The following is a 24,793-nucleotide window of genomic DNA, read 5'->3' as shown; positions in this document are numbered from 1 at the left end:
ATGGTGAAAAGTGCAGCAAGATGGAAAGGCGGCCAGTCAGAAAAGCAAAAGTAGGGTGGGTGAGCTGTGAAGGAATTTGCAAATGAGGGTGAGGATTAAACACAGGGCATTGGGAAATGGGGACCCGAAGGAGGTCAGCAAGAATAGGAATCAATGGGAAGCAGGATACAATGTAGATTTTTGGGCAAACTAGAGTTTACGTAGGCTGCAGTACAGGATGCCAGTGGTGCATTGGTGATATGTTTTGCATATATTTTCACAGAATCACAGAAACCCCACAGTGCAGATAGAGGCCATTTCGGCCCATCGAGCCTGCACCGACACATATCCCACCCGATCCCCGTAACCCCTACACCGACACATATCCCACCCGATCCCCGTAACCCCTACACCAACACATATCCCACCCTATCCTTGTAACCCCACGTATTTAATCCCCCTAACACTAAGGGTCAATTTATCATAGCCAATCAACCTAACCCGCACATCTTTGGACTTTTTCTGTTTCAATTTCAAATTTGCTGCACTTGCAGCTTGTTATTCCTCTTCCCTTTATTTTCTTATGCTTGAATTTAAATGAACCTCCCCTGTATCTTTTGACTATTTACTCAATCTTTTGTCCTTGTATCACTACATTATCTCAAGATTATTTTTTCCATTTTCTATTAAGCAGTTTACAGGACATATAAACAACCTCTTCTGCGATCAGCATATGTGTTGATCGTCTCTTCCCTCGCCCCCCCCCCCCCTCTAATTTGCCAACCTTATTAAATTGCATGTCCAGTTCTGATGAAGTACACAAACAAAAACAACTATCTTGTCTCTTTACAGATGCTAAATGACAAAAACAAAAACGCTGGCAATGCAGTCTATTTGGAGATATAGAGCCTGGAGGTGACATATATATATATGTGGATATATTTCAGCAGTAGAAATGAGACAATGGGGACAGGCAATGTTCCAGAGGTGGAAATAGGCAGTCTTGATGGTGGGTAGGATATGGGATTTGAAACTTAGCTCAGAGTCACAACAGGGCAGAGAGATTACACATTAACTTTGAGGCCAAGACTGGATCAGCCATGATCTTATTGAATGGCAGAGCAGGCTCGAGGGGCCGATTGGCCTACTCACAGATCACAGATCACACAGATCTCACATACTCCTGCTTCTTATGTTCTTATTAACAGGTTCAGCATAAGTGAGCAGCTGAGGATAGGAACAGAGCCAGCCACTAGTGCGAGGAGTTTTTTGGCACGATCTGTTGTCAATATTTAGTTAGAGCAAGTTCCAACTCATTCATGAAGATGTTGAATAAGGAGCTGGGCAGCACAGTAATGGTCATGGAGTTGAGGCTGGTGGCAGAGCAGGGGAGTTGGGCGTCACCAGTGTACATGTGGAAGCCGACACTGTGCCCAAGGATGTTACAGAGGAACAGCACATTGATGAGGAATAGGAAAGGGCTCAGAAAGGAACACTGGGGCACTCAAACTATTGGGGAAGGGGAAACCATTGCAGGAAATGGCCTGGCTATGTTGAGACAGTGGATCGAAGTGAGGGCGGTGCCATGGAAATGGATCACAGGGAAGAGATGGAGGATGGATTAACTAACTATGTTGAATGCGATGGAGGTATAATATACCATAGTCTTAGGTCACAAAAAGTACACCAAGTTATATGCATAGCTGTTTCAATTCACTAAACTTCTGTTGCCTAGGCCCCAAGCTCTAGAATTCCCTCCCTAAATCTCTCCGCCTCTCTTTCCTCCTTTAAGACGCACCTTAAAACCTACCTCTTTGACCAAGCTTTTGGTCAACTACCCTAATTTCTCCTTATGTGGCTCGGTGCCAAAGTATTAGAAGACAAAAATTCTGAAGTGCCTTGGGACGTTTTGCTACGTTAAAGGTGCTATACAAATACAAGTTGTTGCTGTAAACAAACTGAAATTAGTGAAAGGTAAATTTAAACAATTCTTGGGATGTTAACTACATTGAAGGCTCAACACAAATCCAAATGATGAACTGCTTCACTCAGTAAATTAAATTAACGAACTAGGCAGGGTACTAGAGGTAGAAATATTTGGGATACTCCGGAAACACCAGGCTGCTATAATGGGAGTGTTAAGGGTACTAGAGATAGAAGTGCCAGACATTTTCTTATCATTGACATTTATTAATGTTATCAAAGCTAGAACCCTAATATTCTGACTGTTAGATTTGAACATTTTTGAGAGCACAGCCATAAATACACAACCAAATCTTGATATTTCCCGAGCCCAGGGAAATCTACAGGCAAGTCATCCAAGGCTCTTGGATTGGCAATCACTTGGGATGAAGTCACCTCAAACCTCTGAGGAGGGACACTGCATAGCAGGAGGAGGGTTAAAATAGAAAATAAAAGTTGGGTAGACAGGGGGAAGGAGGAAAATAAGGCATATGCAGAAAACCTTAACAGTGGACTGGCGAAAATTTAAAAATGAAAGCGCCATCATCTCATAGAAACCATCTTAGCATGAAAGTTCTTATTCCTCACCACAAATAACATTGCCATTCAGCATGAAGACTAACGTTGTCTGCAGCCCGAGTTCAATTCCGGAAATCAACTAGCTATCCCAGAGCACGGCATTCTTGCTGCATTACACATCGCATCGAGGCAGTCGCCTCTAAACCCATGCAACATTCAAGCTACGCCGCCAAGTTGTGCGGAGACCATTTCAACCGACAATTAAAACTATTTTTCCACAAACCAACGATGCGGATGACTCGAGGGCAGACTCATTTCGCAGCTACCTGACGCTTGCCTTTAATCTGGGGTGTGGTTCCTATTGTAACTAGCGAGTGAACAACAAACCCGACCTCTGCAAATCGCTAACAGACAATACAAAGGGAGAAAAAATGCGTAGCCTGAAGTTGAAAGCCTCCTCCAATCAGATTTACGTCTGTGAAACAATATTTACAAATAAAGCAGCGTGTAACGAAAACCTCACATCCAGGGTGCTGTTAAAATTAAGTTAGAGCCGCTAACATCCGCAGAAACCTTACCCAGTTCGGGTTCAAAGCGCCATCAGAACATCTCGACGTCTTAACCTAGTTACACAGCAAAATTAAACACGCCCTCTCAACCCACCCAGCCTTCTGCGGCCTGAAATAGTTCAAATCCCTCGGCATCACGGTCGAAGAAAAAACACAGCTTTGTTTTAAAGTACAGCGACACGGACTAGATGTCAAGGGGGCTCGACATGCTGTACAGTAAAAAAGGGTTAGCAAGAGACATCATGGTACAGAAGTCTGATGTAATCAGCCAAATTCGAAAATCCATGTCAATAAACTGCAATAATGTCATGCCATATTCACAAGATATGGATGAGGCACACCCAGCCCACCCTGCAAAGTCCTCCTTTCTAACATCTGGGAACTTGTGCCAAAGTTGGGAGATCTGTCCCATAGACTAATCAAGCAAAAACCTGACAGTCATACTCAGACACGTACCTAACAGCCAACGTCCCAGACTCCATCGCCATCCCTGGGTATGTCCTGTCCTACCGGCAGGACACACCCACCAGAGGTGGCTGCACAGCTTTATAGTTGGGAGGGAGTGGCCCTGGAAGTCCTCAACATTGACCCATGAAGTCTCTTGCAAGGGCACAGAACGTACTCGGTGGGGGACTTTGATGCTCATCACCAAGAGTGGCTTGGTAGTACCACCACTGACGGAGTCTTGAAGGACATGCCTGCCAGACTGGGCTTGTGGCAGATGGAGCGAGAACCAACATGAGGGGAAAAACCTACTTGACTATGCCCTCATCAATCTAGCTGTCCCCGACAGTATTGGTAGGAGTGACCACGGCACGGTGTTTGTGGAGATGAAGTTCCGTCTTCACGCGGAGGACATCCTCCATGGTGTGTGGCACTACCACCATCTAAATGGGATACATTCAGAACAGATCCAACAGCTCAAAACTGGGCATCCACGAGGCGCTGTGGGCCATCAGCAGCAGAATTGTATTCCATCACAATCTGTAAGCTCACGGACCAGCATATCCTTCACTCCACCATTAATTCAAATTCAAATCGCTTTATTGGCATGATAAGGTACATCTTATGTTGCCAAAGCATCAAAATACATTTATGGTTGAACACAAACGCAGTTCTATTCATACATTGTATAAACAGGTATATCCCTGAGTGTATAAATATACATTCGCATTTTTTATATATACTCTTTTCTTAGTTTACTGGTTGTCCCGCTGTTCATGGCAAGCTGTAACATAGTGTGCCGCCAGTGTTACACAGCTTCTCTCCTCTCCCAGTAGGTATGGGAGTTTTTGGTTGTCATTCAGATTTCTGAATTCAGGGCATATTTGAGAATTTTTGGTAGAAATTCTCCCTGATGCCCTGATATTTTTCACAGGCTGTGAGGAAGTGCATCTCTGTCTCCACTACTCCCTGACTGCAGTGAGAGCATATCCTGTCTTCTCTTGGCAGCCTGGTCTGCCTTTTTCGATCGCTAGGCTATGTTCGCTAAGTCTGTGCCTTGTCAAGGTTCTTCTCAGTTTGTTATCCTTTACCATGGTCAGGTAATCAGCTCTGTTGTATTGTCTGTTTAGGGCCAAGTAGCAATTGAGTTTGCTTTGGGTTTTTGTTGTTTCTGCCATTACCATCAAGCCAAGCGAACAACCCTGGTTCAATGAGTGTAGAAGAGCATGCCAGGAGCAGCACCAGGCATACTTGAGAGTGAGGTGAAGCTACAACACAGGACTACATGGATGCTAAACAGCAGAAGGCCATAGACAGAGCTAAGCCACCCCACAACCAACGGCTCAGATCAAAGCACTGCAGTCTTGCCACATCCAGCTGTGAATGCTGGTGGACAATTTAAAAAAATGGGAGGAGGTTGTTCTATGAACATTCCCATGCTTAATGATGGAGCCAAGCACATTTTTTTTTTTTTTTTTTTTTTTTAAATTCACTTATGGGATCTGAGCATCGCTGGCAAGGCCAGCATTTATTGCCCATCCCTAGTTGCCCTCGAGAAGGTGGTGGTGAGCCGCCTTCTTGAACCGCTGCAGTCCGTGTGGTGACGGTACTCCCACAGTGCCGTTAGGTAGGGAGTTCCAGGATTTTGACCCAGCGACGATGAAGGATCGGCGATATACTTCCAAGTCAGGATGGTGTGTGACTTGGAGGGGAACTTGGAGGTGAACTTGGAGGTGGTGGTGTTCCCATGCGCATGCTGCCTTTGTCCTTCTAGGTGGAAGAAGTCGCGGGTTTGGTAGGTGCTGCCGAAAAAGCCTTGGTGCGTTGCTGCAGTGCATCTTGTAGATGATACACACTGCAGCCACGGTACGCCGGTGGTGGAGGGCGTGAATGTTTAAGGTGGTGGATGGGGTGCCAATCAAGCGGGCTGCTTTGTCCTGGATGGTGTCGCGCTTCAAGTGTTGTTGGAGCTGCACTCATCCAGGCAAGTGGAGTATTTCATCACACTCCTTCCTTATGCCTTGTAGATGGTGGAAAGGCTTTGGGGAGTCAGGAGGTGAGACACTCGCCGCAGAATACCCAGCCTCTGACCTGCTCTTGTTGCCACAGTATTTATGTGGCTGGTCCAGTTAAGTTTCTGGTCAGTGGCGATCCCCAGGATGTTGTGCTAGTGGGGGATTCGGCAATGGTAATGCCATTGAATGTCAAGGGGAGGTGGTTAGACTCTCACTTGTTGGAACTAGTCATTGCCTGGCACTTGTGGCGCAAATGTTACCTGCCACTCATCAGCCCAAGCCTGAACGTCGTCCAGGTCTTGTTGCATGCGGGCATGGACTGCTTCATTATCTGAGGAGTTGCGAATGGCGCTGAACACTGCAGTCATCAGCAAACATCCCCATTTCTGACCTTATGTTGGAGGGAAGGTGATTGATGAAGTGATTGAGGTCGGGAGCTGAGTGGTCTTGGCGGAACCCAAACTGGGCAGTGAGGTTATTGGTGAGTAAGTGCTGCGTCATAGCACTGTCGATGACACCTTCCATCACTTTGCTGATGATTAAGAATAGACTGATGGGGCGGTAATTGGCCAGGTTGGATTTGTCCTGCTTTTTGTGGACAGGACATATCAGGGCAGTTTTCCACATTGTCGGATAGATGCCAGCGTTGCAGCTGTACTGGAACAGCTTGGCTAGAGGTGTGGCTAGTTCTGGCGCACAAGTCTTCAGCACTACAGCTGGGATGTTGTCAGGTGCCATTGCCTTTGCTGTATCCAGTGCACTCAGCCGTTTCTTGATATCAACGTGGAGTGAACTGAATTGGCTGAAGACTGACTTCTGTGATGGTGGGGGCCTTGGGAGGAGGCCGAGATGGATCTTCCACTCGGCACTTAAGGCGGAGTTGGTTTCAAGCGATTCAGCCTTGTCTTTTGCACTCACGTGCTGGGCTCCACCATCATTGAGGATGGGGATATTCTTGGAGCCTCCTCCTCCCAACAATTAGTTGTTCAATGGTCCACCGCCATGCACGACTGGATGTGGCAGGACTGCAGAGCTTTGATCTGATCTGTTGATTCTGGAATCGCTTAACCTTGTCTATAGCATGCTGCTTCCACTTTTTAGCATGCATGTAGTCCTGTGTTGCAGCTTCCCCAGGTTGGCACCTCATTTTTAGGTACATCTGGTGCTGCTCCTGGCATGCTCTTCTACACTCGTTGAACCAGGGTTGGTCCCCTGGCTTGGTGGTAATGGTAGAGTGAGGGATATACCAGGCCATAAGGTTAGATTGTGGTAGAATACAATTCTGCTGCTGCGGATGGCCCACAGCGCCTCATGGTTGCCCAGTTTTGAGCTGCTAGATCTGTTCTGAATCTATCCCATTTAGCACAGTGGTGGTGCCACACAACACGATGAAGGGTGTCCTCAGTGTGAAGACAGGACTTTGCCTCCACGATGACTTGGTAGCAGTGACCATCGCACAGTCATGGACAGATGCATCTGCGACAGGTAGATTGGTGAAGCGAAGCTCAAGTCGGTTTTTCCCTCGTGTTGGTTCACTCACCACCTGTCGCAGGCCCAGACTGGCAGTTATGTCCTTCAGGACTTGGCCAGCTCGGTCAGTAGTGGTGCTACCGAGCCACTCTTGGTGATGGACATTGAAGTCCTCCACCCAGAGTACATTCTGTACCCTTGCTACTCTCAGTGCTTCTTCCAAGTGGTGTTCAACATGGCAGAGTACTGATTCATCAGTTGAGGGAGAGTGGTAGGTGGTAATCAGCAGGAGGTTTCCTTGCCCATGCTTGACCTGAAGCCATGAGACTTCATGGGGTGGTGAGTCAATGTTGAGGACTCCCAGAGCCACTCCTTCCCGACTGTATACCACTGTGCCACCACCCCTGGTGGGTCTGTCCTGCCAGTGGGACAGGACATACCCAGGGATGGTGATGGAGGAGTTTGGGACATTGGCTGAAAGTTATGATTCTGTGAGTATGACTATGGCTGTTGCTTGACTAGTCTGTGGGACAGCTCTCCCAATTTTGGCACAAGTCTCCAGATGTTGGTGAGGAGGACTTTGCAGGGTCAACTGGGCTGGGTGTGTCAGTGCCGTGTCTGTAGCCGGTGCCGAGGTCGATGTCGGGTCATCTGTCCGGTTTCATTCTTATTATTGTGTTGCATAGTGGTTGGTTACAACTGAGTGACTTGCTAGGCCATTTCAGAGAGCAGCTAAGAGTCAACCACATTGCTGTGGGTCTGGAGTCACATAGGCCAGACCAGGTAAGGACAGCAGATTTCCTTCCCTAAAGGACATTAGTGAACCACACGAGTGCAAAGACAAGGCTGAAGCATTTGCAACCATCTTCAGCTAGATGTGCCAAGTGGATATTCTTCCTTGGCCTCCTCCCAAGGTCCCCATCACAGAAGGCAGTCTTCAGCCAATTCGATTCACACCACGTGATATCAAGAAACAACTGACCGCACTGGACGAGGCTAAGGGCCCTGACAACATCCTGGCTGCAGTGCTGAAGACCTGTGCTCCAGAGCTAGCTACACATCTAGCCAAGCTGTTCCAGTACAGCTACAAGACTGGCATCTAACCAACAAAAGCAGGACAAATCCAATCTGGCCAATTATCACCCCATCAACCTACGATCAATCAGTAAAGTGAGGGAAGGTGTCAGTGACAATGCTATCAAGCAACACTTACTCGCCAATGCTGTTTGGCAAAGGAAGTTGGTTGTGGTTATTGGAGGCTAAATCATATCAGCCCCAGGACATCATTGTAGAGTTCCTCAGGGCAGTGTCCTTGACCCAGCCATCTTCAGCTGCTTCATCAAGACCTTCCCGCTCCCCACCCCATCATAAGGTCAGAAGTGGGGATGTTCGCTGATTGCACAGCGTTCAGTTCCAGTCACAATTCCTCAGATAATGAAGCAGCCCATGCCCACATGCAGAAAGACCTGGACAACATCCAGGCTTGGACTGAAGTGGCAGCTAACAATCATGCCACACAAATGCCAGGCAATGACCATCTCCAACAAGTCAAATCACCTCCTCTTTACATTCAATAGCATTACCATCGTCGAATCCCAGACCATGAACATCCTGGGAGTGACCACTGACCAAAAACTGAAATGGGTCAGCCACATAAACACTGTGGCTACAAGAGCAGGTCAGAGGCTAGTATTCTGCTGAGAGTGATTCATCTCCTAACTGCCCAAAGCCTGTCCATCACCTACAAGGCATAAGTCAGGAGTGTGAAGGAGTTGGGATGGGTGCAGCGCCAACAACACAAGAAGCTCAACACCATCCGGGACATGGCAGTCCGCTCAATTAGCACCCCATCCACCACCTTAAAAATTCACTCCCTCCACCACTGGCACACCATGGCTGCAGTTTGTACCATCTACAAGATGCACTGCAGCAACTTGTAAGCCTTCTTCGACAGCAACTCCCAAACCCACAACCTCTACCACCTAGAAGGACAAGGGCAGTAGGTGCATGGGAACACCACCAGCAACTCACCTCCAAATTCTCTTCCAAGTCACACACCATCCTGACTCAGACATATATTGCCTTTCCTTAATTGTTGCTGGGTCAAAATTCTGCAAGTCACTACCTAACAGCACTTTTGGAATCCCTTCACTACATAGATTGCAGCATTTCAAGGCAGCAGCTCACCACTACCTTCTCAAGGGAAACTAGTGATGGGTAATAAATGCTGGCCTCACCACTGTCGCCCACATCCTATGAATAAAAACATTAAAAACTGCATACCCTGCATTGCACAAGGGAATAGGGGTTCGTTTGGAGACCAATAGAATAGAGTTTCAAAACCTGGGGACAGAAATCTATTTATTTTTTTTAAGTAACAAAAAAGAGTGGATACCACTACCAGCAAGGACTGATACATCAACAAGAACTTCATTATAAACTCACTCATTCCACAGCCAGACCCCCTTCTCATTACCAGGTTTAAAGTAGTTTAAGACAGAAACATGTTAAACCAAAACAGAAAAATCTATTCTACATGTGGCAACAGAGTAAGATTAAAATTAAATGACTGTAGCTAGAGAACCACACGTTTACAGCTCAGGAGACCATTCAGCCCATATCGACTTTTTAAAATGGAGTAATCAAATTAATCCCACCCCCTGCTCCTGCCTCCGCTTTAAAATGTTTGTGCATGATTCGCTTCAAAGATGCAATAGTCTCTGCTTCAACCACACCTTGTGGTAAAGCATTCCATTCTTCAACTTCCTGTGTAAAGAACTTTTTCTAACCTCTCCTCATTCACAGCAACTATTTTACATTAATGACCCTCTCATCACAAACTCACCAATTAGAGGAAGCTGTCTTTTAGAGATACTAAATCTTGTCTCACTTCTACTACCATAGTCAAAAAATTTCTGCATTCCTTCATAGACTTTCAGCAACACATTCTTTACAGTATTGTACCTTCATATTTGCTAAAAATTACACAAAGTGCTAGTGACACAAAATAAAGTAAGCCATATTTCAAATTTATAGAAGACTGGCAGGCTGCCAATTAAAATTCAACAGGCCTACCCATAAGATAGCTCAGCCCCTGCTCCCAAAGCCAGTTGATGAAAGACTTAGTATGCCATAATGATTTAACATTACTACCCCACTGAAAGTTTACAGGTGTTGGTCTGCTGTCTGACAATAACACCAGCCTCCATCTCTGCAGTATTCCTGGATAGGTGACTGGGCTGACAAGTCTTAGCAAAAAGTGTATTTTGTTTAAAAGTACTCACCTGATGTCCATAAGAGAAAACAAGTTCATTCAACATTGAAGAAATGTAATTTTATTTAAAACTCAGACCCACCATATTGTACCCAGCAGATTTCCAGACTCTAGCATCTCACACCTCAATCTGAATTTCAACCCCTTTAAAATTAAAAGAATTAGTCAAAAACAACATAAACTATAACCAGAAAAAGCAGCAAACTTGAGGATTGGGAACAGTTTAGGATTCCTCAAAGGAGGTCAAAGGGATTAATTAAGAGGGGGGAAATAGAATACGAGAGTAAGCTTGCAGGGAACATAAAAACTGACTGTAAAAGTTTCTATAGATGTGAAGAGAAAAAGATTGGTGAAGTCAAGCGTAGGTCCCTTGCAGTCAGAATCAGGGGAATTTATAATGGGGAACAAAGAAATGGCAGACCAATTAAATACATACTTCGGTTCTGTCTTCACAAAGGAGGACACAAATAACCTCCCAGAGATGTCGGGGAACATAGGGTCTGATGAGAGGGAGGAATTGACTGAAATCAGTATTGTTAGGGAAATTGACGGCATTGAAGGCCGATAAATCCCCAGGGCCTGATAATCTACATCCTAGGGTACTTAAGGAAGTGGCCCTAGAAATAGTAGATGCATTGTTGGTCATCTTCCAAAATTCTATAGACTCTGGAATAGTTCCCAAGGATTGGAGGGTAGCTAATGTTACCCCACTATTTAAAAAAGGTGGGAGAGAGAAAACGGGGAATTATAGACCAGTAAGCCTGACATCAGTAGTGGGGAAAATGCTAGAGTCCATTATAAAGATGTAATAGCAGAGCACTTGGAAAACAGTGAAAGGATTGGACAAAGTCAACATGGATTTACAAAAGGTAAATCATGCTTGACTAATCTACTGGAATTTTTTTGAGGATGTAACTGGTAGAATAGATAAGGGAGAACCAGTGGATGTGGTGTATTTGGACTTTCAGAAGGCTTTCGATAAGGTACCGCATAAGAGATTGGCGTGCAAAGTTAAAGCACATGGGATTGGGGTTAAGGTACTGACTTGGATAGAGAACTGGTTGGTAGACAGGAAGCAGAGTTGGAATAAACGGATCTTTTTCCGAGTGGCAGGCAGTGACTAGTGGGGTACCGCAGGAATCGGTGCTAGGACCCCAGCTATTCACAATATATATTAATGATGATCTAGACGAGGGAACTAGATGTACTATCTCCAAGTCTGCAGATGACACAAAGCTGGGTTAGCATGTGTGCTGTGAGGAGGATGCAGAGAAACTTCAGTATGATTTGGACTGGTTGGGTGATTGGGCAGATGCAGTATAATGTGGATAAATGGTGGCAAAAACAGGAAGACAGATTATCTGAACGGCAATAGATTGGGAAAAGGGGAAGTGCAATGAGACCTGGGTGTCCTTGTGCACCAGTCGCTGAAGGTAAGCATGCAGGTGCAGCAGGCAGTTAAGGCGGCAAATGCCATGTTGGCATTCATAGCGAGAGGATTCGAGTACAGGAGCAAGGATATCTTGCTGCAGTTCTACAGGGCCTTGGTGAGACCATTCCTTGGAGTATTGTGTGCAGTCTTGGTCACCATGGAGGGAGTGCAGCGAAAATTCACCAGACTGATACCTGGGATGGCAGGAATGACGTATGAAGAGAGATTGGGTCGATTAGGCTTATATGCGCTAGAGTTTAGAAGAATGAGAGGGGATCTCATTGAAACTTATAAAAATCTAACAGGGCTAGACAGACTAGATGCAGGAAGGATGTTCCCGATGGCAGGGCAGTCCAGAACCAGGGGTCACAGTCTAAGGATAAGGGGTAAGCCATTTAGGACTGATGAGGAATTTCTTCACCCAGAGAGTGGTGAACCTGTGGAATTCTCTACCACAGAGGGCAGTTGAGGCCAACTTATTGAATATATTCAAGAAAGAGTTAGATATATTTCTTAAGGCTAAAGGGATCAAGGGATATGGGGAGAAGGCAGGGACAGGGTACTGAATTTGGATGATCAGCCATGATCTCATTGAATGGTGGAGCAGGTTCGAGGGGCCAAATGGCCTACTCCTGCTCCTATCTTCGATGTTTCTAGGGCTTTTCTCCATTAGTAACATTACAGGAACCATCAGGAGGCAAAAAGACCTGACATGGAAAGTCTGTCTCCACTGGGCTTTTTTAAAAACACATTAGAAAATGTTTTTAGAAATAAGATACTTTAAAATAGGCACAGGCGGCCATTCAGCCCATCATGCCTGTCAGCTCTTTGAAAGAGCTATCCAATTAGTCCCACTCCCATTCTCCATAGCACTGCCAATTTTTCCTTTTTAAATATATCCAATTCCTGTCTAAAAGTTACTGTTGAATCTTCTTCCACCACCCTTTCAGACAATGCATTCTAGATAATAACTCACTGCTCAAAACAACTCTCATCTCCCCCCGGCTTTTTTGCCAATTATCTTAAAAAAGTGTCCCCTCTGGTCCTGCCATTGGAAACAGTTTCACCCCATCTACTCTATCAAAAGCCCTCATAATTGTGAATACCTATTAAATTTCCCCATAACATTCCCTACTCTAAAAAGGAGAACTTCTCTAGTCTCTCCACCTAACCGAAGTCCCTTGTCCCTAGTAAATCTCTACAAGGCCTCGACAGCCCCCCTAAAATGTAATGTCCAGAATTGGACAATACTCTAGCTGAGGTCTAACCAACGATTTGTAGTTGGAACAAAAAAGTACTCCAACAAGCTTTCTTGTAATTTGAGCAAATCAACAAAATTTCAATTTGAAGTTGCACTTAACATCCAGGAATAAACCATAATTAGTACCAGCACAAGGGGAGGGGAGAAATCAAATAAATTCTCACCAAGAATTATTAGGATATGGAATGCATTACCACAAGCAGCTGTTAAATCCAAATTAATCACAGCCTTTAAAAGGAAATTAAATAGCAAACTGTACAATCATCTTGGTTCAGTTGCCAACACCCTTCCTCAAGAGTCAGAATGTTGTTGAGTCAAGGACGTGAGCACATAATTTAGGCTGATAGTCCAGTTTAGGGCTGAGGGAGTGTTGCACTGAAGGGAGAACCAGTCAGTGCCTGCTGGTGGATGTAAAAAAAAATCCCTGGGCACTATTTTAAAAAGGAGGCAGCAGGGTGTCCAGCTAGTGAATTGGCCAACATTCAGCCCTCAACAGATCAACTGATCATTCATCTCAGTTGATGCTACTTGTACCTTCAAAGTGCCCACCTACATACTGTGCTTCAAAATATAATTCAGTTAACGTAACATAAGAAATAGGAGCAGGAATAGGTCACTTGGCCGCTCGAGCCTGCTCCGCCATTCAATAAGATCATGGCTGATCTTGGGCTCAGAGCCACTTCCCTGCCCGCTCCCCATAACTCTTCACTCCCTTATCTTGCAAAAATCTGTCTATCTCCGCCTTAAATGTATTTAATGACCCAGCCTCCATGGCTCTCTGGGGGAAGAAAAATCCACAGATTTACAACCCTCAGAAGAAATTCCTTCACGTCTCAGTTCTGAAAGGGTAACCCTTTATTCTGAAACTATTCCCCCCCCCACCCAAGTTCTAGATTTCCCGAGGGAAAACATATAAATCTTATATGTTTCAATAAGATCACCCTTCATTCTTCTAAATTCCAATGAGTATAGGCCCAACCTGCTCAACTTTTTTTTAAATAAGTCTTTTTTTTTTTTTTTTTAAATACGTCAACCCCCTCATCTCTGGAATTAACCCAGTGAATCATCTCTGAACTGCCTCCAATGCAAGTATATCCTTCCTTAAATAAGGAGACCAAAACTGTACACAGTACTCAAGGTGTATCTCACCAATGCCCTGTACAGTTGTAGCAGGACTTCCCTGCTTTTATACTTCAACCCCCTTGCAATAAAGGGCAATATTCCATTTGCCGTTTTGATTACTTGCTGTACCTGCATGCTACCTTTTTGTGATTCATGCACAAGGACCCCCGGGGCCCTCTGAATTGAAGCATTTTATAATCTCTCACCTTATCGAATACTTTCTGGAAATCCAAATACACCACATCCACTGGCTCACCTTTATCTACCCTGCTTGTTACATCCTCAAAGAACTCCAGCAAATTTGTTAAACATGATATCCCATTCATAAAACCATGCAGACTCTGCTGGACTGCATTATGGTTTTCCAAATGCCCTACTACTGCTTCCTTAAAGAAGGACTCCAGCATTTTCCCAATGACTGATGTTAGGCTAACTGGTCAAAAGTTCCTTGCTTTCTAACTCCCTCCTTTCTTAAATAAAGGTGTTACATTTGCAGTTTTCCAATCCGCTGGGACTTCTCCAGAGTCCAGGGAATTTTGGTATATTGCAACCAATGCATCCACTATCTCTGCAGCCACTTCTTTTAAGACCCTGGGATGCAGGCCATCTGGTCCAGGGGACTTGTCTTTTAGTCCCATTACTTTACCAAGTACTTTTTCCCTTAGTGATAGTGATTGTCTTTAGTTCCTCCCTCCCTCTGGCAATATCAGACACCCCAGGATTTAAAAAATGCATTTATAGTGCCTTTCATGGCCCCAGGACATCCCAATAGACTTTACAGGCAATCTGAAGTATAGTCACTGTTGTAATAAGACTACTATATTTAAATGAAAGGTCTTTTCATGGAGGGTTAAAAGAAAAGCTAAAATGGGATTACAGTAGGCAGCTGTGATGAGGTACTTACACTGGTACCATGGGCCAAATGGCCTCAACTCGCGCAGAAAGTGCTGAAAATGAAGGCAGCTCACTCGAGGGTGAACTCAGCTCCATGGAGCTTGAATGGCGGCGGGCGGGATCTGCGGCTATTGAGGGATGCTGAAGCCAGGCTGCTGGCATCTACCTTCAGACAGCGCCCCGCACCATTGTACCCTACCAGCTGGCTTGCTGGCCGGCTCCCGCTGCAAGGACCCGCTAGAGCTCTCAGCTCAGCCCGGGAGAAGAGGGCGGGGGCCGCGCGCACAGGGACCAACCGCCAGTCCGGAGACCGCTTCCTATCTGCAGACCGCAGCGGGCCTGGCAACACTGACTCACCGGTCGCTGTGCCGGAGGACTACGGCTGCTGCTGACTGCAAGTCGCTCTTTCACCCCGCCCTCCCCTATCCCGCCCGGTCACTGTTAATATGGCGTCAAAGGGCGCAGTGGCGGTGATAGCGTCAAAGGGGAGGGGAGGGGCAGGACGTGTGCCGCGACCTCACCGGAAATTGCGTCCCAAGGACGAGCACTTCCGCAATCTTTACTGCCCGCCGCGCGCGAGGAGTGTAGAGCCTGGAGGCACGTGGCCGCATATGTAAAACTTTGGGGCTTGCAGTGGGTAGGAAGCATCCTGTATTCCAGGAAACTAACCTCATGCCTTCCTGTCAGATCTCTTTTACCTGGAGTTGGGAGCGGCGGACAGACTGGTGCTTCGGGTGGGCACCTATAAAACCCTGGTGGTTGGGCTTCACCCTTGGTATTGACCTAGTTTTTATTCTACCAGGCTGCTGGTGCCTGTTCTGATTTGCACATTTTCCTGCTTCCATTTATGCCTGCCTCATCCCCTACCCCCTGAGCAATTTGCATGTTCTTTGTGTCTCCTGTATACGTTTTTTCTCATTGTGACTCCTATTGCCTTCTGTTAATGCCAATTCAGCCATTTAATCATCGCCTTTTTGCACTCACGCACTTTACAGGTTTCTTCTCGTGTTCCTCCCCTTCCCTTTGTTCTGTTCCTTTTTAAATGCTGTCCATCTGTAATTTCCTGTTCTGACAAAAGTGCCTGTGCCTGAAATGTTAACTCATCTGTTCTCTGCACTGACCTGATGAATGTTTCCAGTATTTTCTGCTTTTGTTTCCCATTAGGTGGAGGTGCCCACTCCCCTGAAAGGTTATATGATTACTTAGAATGGCAGAAATTCTGTGGAGGGGAAATAAATGAAAGGATTATGTGGAAATTAAATTAGAGTAGAGGGTCTTCATTTCTGATCATTGGTATTTTAATTTGCACTGACCAATGTATTTTAAATTAATTATTATTGGCATTAACATTGGGTAAATGGCTCCAATTGAAGAGCTACCTCTGATACAGACAATGGGCCAAATGGCCTTTCTGCAGGGAATTCTACTATGTAAAAAGGAGTCTTTTTCCGAGTGGCAGGCAGTGACTAGTGGGGTACCGCAGGGATCGGTCCTTGGACCCCAGCTATTCACAATATATATTAATGATCTAAACGAGGGAACTAAATGTAATATCTCCAAGTTTGCAGACGACACAAAGCTGGGTGGGCGTGTGTGCTGTGAGGTGGATGCCGAGAAACTCCAGTGTGATTTGGACAGGTTGGGTGATTGGGCAGAAGCATGGCAGATGCAATATAACGTGGATAAATGTGAGGTTATCCACTTTGGTGGCAAAAACAGGAAGGCAGATTATTATCTGAATGGCAATAGATTGGGAGAAAGGGAAGTGCAACGAGACCTGGGTGTCCTTGTGCACCAGTCGCTGAAGGTAAGCATGCAGGTGCAGCAGGCAGTTAAGAAAGCAAATGGTATGTTGGCCTTCGTAGCGAGAGGGTTTGAGTACAGGAACAAGGATGTCTTGCTGCAGTTTTACAGGGCCTTGGTGAGACCACATCTTGAGTATTGTGTGCAGTTTTGGTCGCCTTATCTGAGGAAGGATGTTCTTGTCATGGAGGGAGTGCAGCGAAGATTCACCAGGCTGATACCTGGGATGGCAGGAATGACGTATGAGGAGAGATTGGGTCGATTGGGCTTATACTCGCTGGAGTTTAGAAGAATGAGAGGGGATCTCATTGAAACTTATAAAATTCTGACAGGACTGGACAGACTAGATGCAGGAAGGATGTTCCCGATGGTCGGCGAGTCCAGAACCAGGGGTCAAAGTCTAAGGATAAGGGGTAAGCCATTTAGGAAAGAAATGAGGAATTTCTTCACCCAGAGAGTGGTGAACCTGTGGAATTCTCTACCACAGAAGGCAGTAGAGGCCAATTCATTAAATATATTCAAGAAGGAGTTGGATATATTTCTTAAGGCTAAAGGGATCAAGGGATATGGGGAGAAAGCAGGGACAGGGTACTGAATTTGGATAATCAGCCATGATCTCATTGAATGGCGGAGCAGGCTCAAGGGGCCGAATGGCCTACTCCTGCTCCTATCTTCTATGTTCAGTTGTGGTCTTTTTACAGGAGGGATATAATAACCCTGGAGAAAGTATTAGGCAGCTTTAGCAGGGATGAGGCATCTGAATTATGAGGAACGATTAGAGCAATTAGGACTATTTTAACTCAAACTGAGAAGATTGAGGGAGGATTTGATAGAGATGTTCAAAATGATAAAAGAAATACACAGATTATTTTCATTGGTAAGTAAATCTAAGACATAGGTACACAATCCCATGATAATGCCAGCTATATAAAAGGGGAAATTAGAAAAAACTTCTTCACAGGATTATTGGAAGGTGGAATGTTTTGCAACCAGTGGTGACCAATAGTAAATCGAATGGAACATTCAAAAAGCTACTGGATAAGTACTTAAAGAAGAATATAGGGAGAAAGCATGAAAATGGAACTGTGAGGGGCCTAAATTCAATGCGGAGAAGGCCAAAAAGGCTTTGTCCTGTGCTAAAAGTTTGTACATTTCTGTGCTGCATTCTACATACCTAACTATTATAGATTAAATCTGTACATGGGGAAATATTTCTTTGAAAACTCCTTGGGCTGTATTTTCATTGAGGAGTCGGGCAGGAGGCGGGACTACAACTTTCGGGGTTGTAGTCCCGCCTCCATTGAGTTCTAGCCAACCCACGCGATTTTGACTTGATTGACCTTGTTGAGCCCGCCCAGCGGGCTCAGCAGGCCAATTAAGGGCCACCCGGCAACAGGTGATGTCACAGATTGATATTTCATCTGTCAAGACCTTTTGACAGATGAAATATCAGCGTTTCACAGCTGTTTGAAGCTGTCAAACACTGACAATCTGTACTCTTAAGTTAACCCCTCTCAGGCTGATTTAGAGATCTCCCCGGAACAGAAAGCTGAATGCTGCAATTTTTGACAGCTCGCAGCCATTCTGCTTTCTGTGCTGGTGAGATGAGGGACTCCCGAGACCTGAAGGAAGGAAGGCTGTAAAGGTAAGTAAAGGTTAGTAGAACTTCTTTAAATACTTTACACACACCAAACACACTTACCTTTGCACTCATGCACCCATCACTCACCTGAACACCGGACATCTTGACCCCTCCAAGCCCTTCATCCTGACGGTCCGCCTCCTCTAACTTGGCGTGGTTTGGAGCCGTCGGGAATCCCACACTTCATTAAAAATAGGGATTAGGCTAAAAGCTGCCTGTTAACTACCTGTTAACAGGCAGTTAATTGGCACTAATCCCCTTCCCGCCTCGGGGAGGCGAGTCCCAGTGCGGGTCGGGTACCCGCCTCCTTTGAAACTGGCATGGAGGCGGGATGGGTTTGGGACCCCCGATTTCAGGATTTTAACCCCCCACACGCCTCCAATCCCGCCTCCACGGACCAATGAAAATCCTGCCCATTGTGTCTGCAGTACCTGTTACTCCTGTCTTTTAATGCTTCAATTAAAGTTTTTATTTGAAGGCCTTAGCTTCTTCCAAAAGCCTGGGCTTGGACAAATCCATATATCCCATTGGTGCATCTTGCTGTGTATTCTCATCTGTAAAAATAGTAAAGGATCAATATCAAATACACATATAAAACATAAAGGCAACTCATTTACAGTTTTCACAGAATAATGGACAGAATTCTGAAATTCAATTCTCAAAGCAGCAGTAAAACACCAGAATACGTTTAATAAAAATTGAATTTAACTTATTTAGTCATGTAAATCAATAATAACAACAGAAAATGCTGGAAACACTCAGCAGGCCAGGCAGCATCCGTGGAGAGAGAAACAGAGTTAACGTTTCAGGTCTGAGACCCTTCGTGAGAAACAACTCGGGAGGCGTACTAATTATATATTACAAATGGAAGGTAGGACACGATATTCCATTCAGTACCTATTATGCAGGCAGGTGATAAGGGATTTTAATGTTAATTTTCACGTAATGTATGTTACCTATTACAAAAAATAGCTACGACAGTAGTTTGCGTTCTAATGCAGTTGCACACCCTGGCCACCGGGTGCTTTTGTACTAATGTCCCTAATCCATTCCATAGGCTCAGTAGAGTCTGCTGTGAGTATCTTTCATTTTGGAAGGCTAAAGTAGTTTCACCAGGACCACTCGGCTCCAGACCTCATTACAGCCTTGGTACAAACATGGACAAAACTGCTGAATTCCTGAGGTGAGGTGAGAGCGACTGCCCTTGACATCAAAGCAGCATTCGACCAAGTGTGGCACCAAGGAGCCCTAGTAAAACTGAAGTCAATGGGGATCAGGGTAAAAACTCTCCATTGGCTGGAGTCATACCTAGCACAAAGGAAGGTGGTTGTTGGAGGCCAATCATTTCAGCCCCAAGACATTGCTGCAGGAGTTCCTCAGGGCAGCTTCCTAGGCCCAACTATATTCAGCTGCTTTATCAATGACTTTGCCTCCATCCATTCCCGCCTGCAGCAAGACCTGGACAACATCCAGGCTTGGGCTGATAAGTGACGAGTAAGCATTCGTGCCACAGGAGTGCCAAATTGTTGTTTCCCCCCTGCAGCTGGTCGATCAGACAGGCAGGGAAGAGACACATCCCAAGCGGTGGACTGTCAGGGAATGGAAGTGACTGTGGACTTCGACCGGCAGTATCTTAATGCATCAACTAGCAAAGTAAATCACCATCACCGCCAGCCCGCGCCCCAATGATAAGCCAGCTTCACAACAGACAACACCACCCCCATATAATCATCCAGAACACCCCTCTCCCCAGCCCCCATCCCATCTCTCCCCAGACCCCAACCCCCACCTCATCTCTCCCCAGCCCCCACTCTTCCTCCTCCTTTTCTCCCTTCCCTCCTCTTCACGTCCCTTTTTCTCCCTCTCCTCCTTCTCGCTCTTCTCCCTGTCCTGTCTCCTATGATTTGCCCCAGAGAAGTGATGCCATTGCTCTTGGCAAGCAAAACCTGGCACACCTGGAACTTCTGTTATTTGAGAATGAATTTTCTTAAAGGTGGTGCACAGAGAGCAATCTGCTGAAATGAAAACAACTGCGTGTTTTATCCATTTCATCCAAATTTAGTGACCAGGCTTAGTGTCATGGTTTGCCCCGAGAGAGCTAGGCTGTGAGGCCTCAGGTTATACCAATGTGCCCTAAACTTTCTCACATACCGGCTGCTGTTCATTCTTCTGTAACATACTGTGCACCTGGTTTGTTACTAAATAAGCTGAAAAAAGTGAAAAAGGGGAACTTGCTGGTGGTCTGAAAGGGATGTGGTAATTCATAACTGGGTTTTTCCAGTAGCCCTGTACCATGCTTTAATGATACTGTATTTCAAATTTGAATACAAAAGTCCATCATATGGTTATAAAGAACCCATTTACAATTTCACTATATGTACTTTGCAAAAATAAAGTAAGTACATTTCCTAACAATCTTCGCACGTATTCTTAGCTGAAAGGCAGTTTCTCTCAACAGATGTGCGCCTCCTTTGATCTGAAACTTGCATCCTTATGTGATGTGAATGGGTGAGCATGCCAGAGGATGACCAATTCCTCTTTTATCTCAATTTTTAAGCATCAGAGACCCACATGGATTGCCCACCATGCTCTCCTGTTCACTCTGAAAGGCAGAAAGTGCCACAATGGCAGACTATTGGTCAGGCTAAAACTAGTGGTATTATTTATTTATATGGATTATAATTACACAGAAGAAAAAGAATGTAGCAAATAAGCAATACTTGATTTACACAATACTTTAAACTGCCCCTAAAACAATAAAGCATGCAAAGTCTTGGGGGTAACACTCCTTTGAAGTTTTCAACACATAATAGGGGTGAAATTGATCTTGGTCAATTTCCACTACCACCTAAGACCAATTTCACCCCCAATCAGTTCCATCTTCTCCCACATTTGCAAATTTGCACACATAATTTCAAAGGCTGGTGGTCAGAGCCAAGCGTACTTTATCTTATCATTTTATGATCAGACAGCCCCACCAAAAAAGATGGGCTATCTCCCCTTGAAACTAATAGCTGCCTAAATATATTATTTGTATATTTTCTTTCTACCCCCATCCAGGCAAAGAATGCAGCTAACTGAGATCACATTTTTTAAAAATCACAACACTGATTGATCTAAAGTTTCATATGAATAAAAATATAATACAGAAACTTTGCATGATGGAACTCTGCTTCCCTCTTAAAGCTGTGTAGGTTCCTACAGTAAGGCAATCAGCTGGCTTCTCTCTGTACAGGACAGTAGAGAGACCGGCTGTATTTATCTCTTTACTGTAGCTCTGTTTGGAGGATATTGTGAGAAAACCCATCTAAAGCTAGGCAGACCAGTGGAGTTGATGAGAATGGTGCGACAAACCCAACACTAAAAATTCATCCTATGTGACATTATAGGTTTGTGACTGCGCTGTCAGTCCTCTACTAGATTATAACCAGAGCAGCAGCACAAGAGTTGTTCACAGAATTCAACAAATTCCATATTTATGCCAGATCACAAAGCTGCTCCAGCTCTACCTCAGAATTCAGCCTCAGTCCAAAACTTGGTACAGAGTACCAGAGGTAAAGCTTCACATAATTCTTTTCCTGTTTGCAGAATTATGTCTTGGACAGTGTTATCATGTGGCAACCCAGTCAGAACATTCTGTTTCTACGGCTGTAGTTTTATAAAAGTCAGCCTTGGCTCAGTGGTACCATGAGTCAGAGAGGTTGTGGGTTCATGTCCCACTCCAGAGACTTCACACACACAGAATCACACAGAAACCCCACAGTGCAGATAGAGGCCATTTCGGCCCATTGAGCCTGCACCGACACATATCCCACCCGATCCCCATAACCCCTACACCAACACATATCCCACCCTATCCCCACGTATTTAATCCCCCTAACACTAAGGGTCAATTTATCATAGCCAATCAACCTAAACCCACACATCTTTGGACTGTGGGAGGAAACCGGAGCACCCGGAGGAAACCCACACAAACACAGGGAGAATGTGCAAACTCCACACAGACAGTCACCCGAGGCCGGATTTGAACCCGGGTCCCTGGCGCTGTGAGGCAACAGTGCTAACCACTATGCTACCGTGCAGTACATGATCTAGGCTGGCACTTCAGTGCAGTACTGAGGGTGTGCTGCACTGTTGGAGGTGCCATCTTTCAGATGAACCATTACACTGAGGCCGTGTCTGCCCTTTCAGGTGGACGTAAAAGATCACATAGCACTATTTGAAGAAGAGCAAGGAAATTCTGCTCAGTATACTGGCTAATATTTATCCCTCAATCAACATTGCTAAAACAGATTACCTGGTCATTATCTTATTGTTTTGGGACCTTGCTGTGTGCAAATTGGCTGCTGTATTTCCTACATTACAACAGTGACTACACTTCATTGGTAGTAAAGCACTTTGGGACATCCTGAGGTTGTGACAGGTACTTATATAAATAAATGCAAGTCCTTTCCTAAAATATTTTTATATCAACATAAAATAGAGTTCACAGGCAAAGACAGATGGCCCATTTGCAAAATTTAAAACTTTACTTTCATAATTTGAAGCAGCATTTTTGAAATCGCTAATTTAACAGGACTCAAGTATTTACTGGAAAATTTACATGTGGTAGGAGTGTAAGAAAAAGGTCCAGTAATTTGAATTCCTGGGTGTGTTGTTCTGAAATGTTCTTTATCAAGTTAATCTTAAAGAATATTGCGCTGAATAGTCACACAACCCTAAATGATATGAAGTGTAGGGGGAATTCCAAGTTTTCTCCCACATAGGTGCACACCACACATAAAGATTAATTTGTAGAGCCCTCCGACTGCTTACACTAACAGATCCTGGTGTTCTGATTTAAGATTTATCCACCAAAGAGCCAACAGCCCTTTCCAAACATCAGACTGGAGAATCCAGAAAATAAGAAATATGGAAATAAATAGTGCCAGGGCCCAGGGGTCACAGGTTGGACACCCCTGCTCCTGGCAGAGTGAGTAGGGAGCCAGAAAAAAGTGGTCAAAGAGCGTTAATGCCATTCTACCACCAGTCCAAATCTTTGGAAAATAAATTGTGGTATGGAGCTTGAGGGGGGCACATGGCTCCTCTTTCTTGAATGGGGTGTAAGTCAGAGTTGTCCAATACATTAGCCCCTAGCCACAGGTGGATAATTTGGAATCCAACTGTGGCAAATTGCATTTCTGAGTAGTAAATAAAAAATGAGTTATAGGCACTCTCGTTCGGCATGTGATCTCAATACTCATATTCACATGTGCGTTTGTTAGTAAAATGGGAAGACAAAAAACAAAGGGGCCGATTTTCCTGCAGGTGTGGGGAATTGTCGAGTTCCCTGAATGCCGGGGTCCCCCACGAATCTAAATGGGTCTGGCAGATTGATGCAATTTTCCCTCAATTGGCCAATTCATTTCCAGCGTGTGGGAAGCCTTGCTAATTGACTATTTCCAGTCAGAAAGCCCCACAGTGTGATGTCATAATTCGTGGTGCTTTTAAAGTCTATAGCAAGCATTACTTCCTCTGCAGGCTTCCCAACGAGCCGTTCAGGATGGCAGAGGAGCCTGCAGCAGCTGTGGCCAGTGCCAGACCCCGAGCTGCCATCAAATTCGACGAGTCGTCACTACAGACATTATTGGATGGGGTTAGGGCCCACAGGGAGGTCCTCTTCCCTAGGTCAGGGAGGAAGAGGCCTCCCACTGAGACCAAGGTTGCATGGATGCAGGTGGCAGCAGATGTGAACTCTCTGGGAGTCACCAGAAGAACCTGGATACAGTGCAAGAAGCGATTCCATGACCTTCACCGTAAAGGAAAAGTAAGTATGAAGTTTCCATCACCCTCAACCTGATCCCCATTGCCTTTCCCCAACAGCACTCCGCTTTAGCACTCTCTTCCTCCACATCCCACTTCACAGTCACATCCATGCATCCTTACCCATTCCCTCTCTATGCTCACATTCACATAACTATTCCACCATGCAGCCCTCACACTGCCTCTCACTCTGATGCTTTGAACACAACTGACAACACACAGGGAGGGCCCTTGGTCTTGCAGCCTCACACCATCTTTGTCTCCCTCTAAGTATCTATGCTATGCAATCTCTACACTCTCACTTCTTCACTCTCACTCAAACTCCACTTGTCTCCCTCATTGCAGGAAAAAAGAGCTCACAACAACAGAGAGTGAGCCAGGACTGGAGGAGGCCCACCCTTAATAGCCCACCTGACCCCCTGGGAGGAAGGAGTGCTGCAAATTGTCGGGGCTGATGTGCCAGCGGAAGTTGGGGAAGGAGAGACAGGGGCAGTCCCGCAAGCTGGTGACAGAGTAGTTTTCCATCTCTCTCATTGACATAGCATGAGTCGCTGTTATGATTCTGAAGCTACATCATTTGGACTTATGAACATCTGCAAAATCCA

General features: G+C 45.3%; 1 protein-coding gene across 4 annotated transcripts in view; it reads right to left on the bottom strand.

Annotated features, from left to right (window-relative positions):
• Positions 1-15,404, bottom strand: part of LOC147115098 (ras-related protein Ral-A) — a 520,495-nt gene extending 505,091 nt beyond the window's left edge. Inside the window, exon 1 of one of the 4 annotated variants that reach the window (XM_085993388.1) lies at positions 15,299-15,404. The gene's annotated coding sequence lies outside the window, so the exon portion shown is untranslated. Of the gene's footprint in view, positions 1-3,038; positions 3,099-10,314; positions 10,378-14,951; positions 15,279-15,298 lie in introns of those variants that run through there. The other 3 variants (XM_085993389.1, XM_085993391.1, XM_085993390.1) reach the window with 3 other exon arrangements.
• Positions 15,405-24,793: the final 9,389 nt, after the last annotated feature.

Source organism: Somniosus microcephalus, chromosome 7 (genome assembly GCF_052327205.1).
Source record: "Somniosus microcephalus isolate GS21.2 chromosome 7, FLI_Smic_1.0, whole genome shotgun sequence".
Classification (NCBI taxonomy): Eukaryota; Metazoa; Chordata; class Chondrichthyes; order Squaliformes; family Somniosidae; genus Somniosus; species Somniosus microcephalus.
This window is presented reverse-complemented; position numbering and strand designations above follow the sequence as displayed.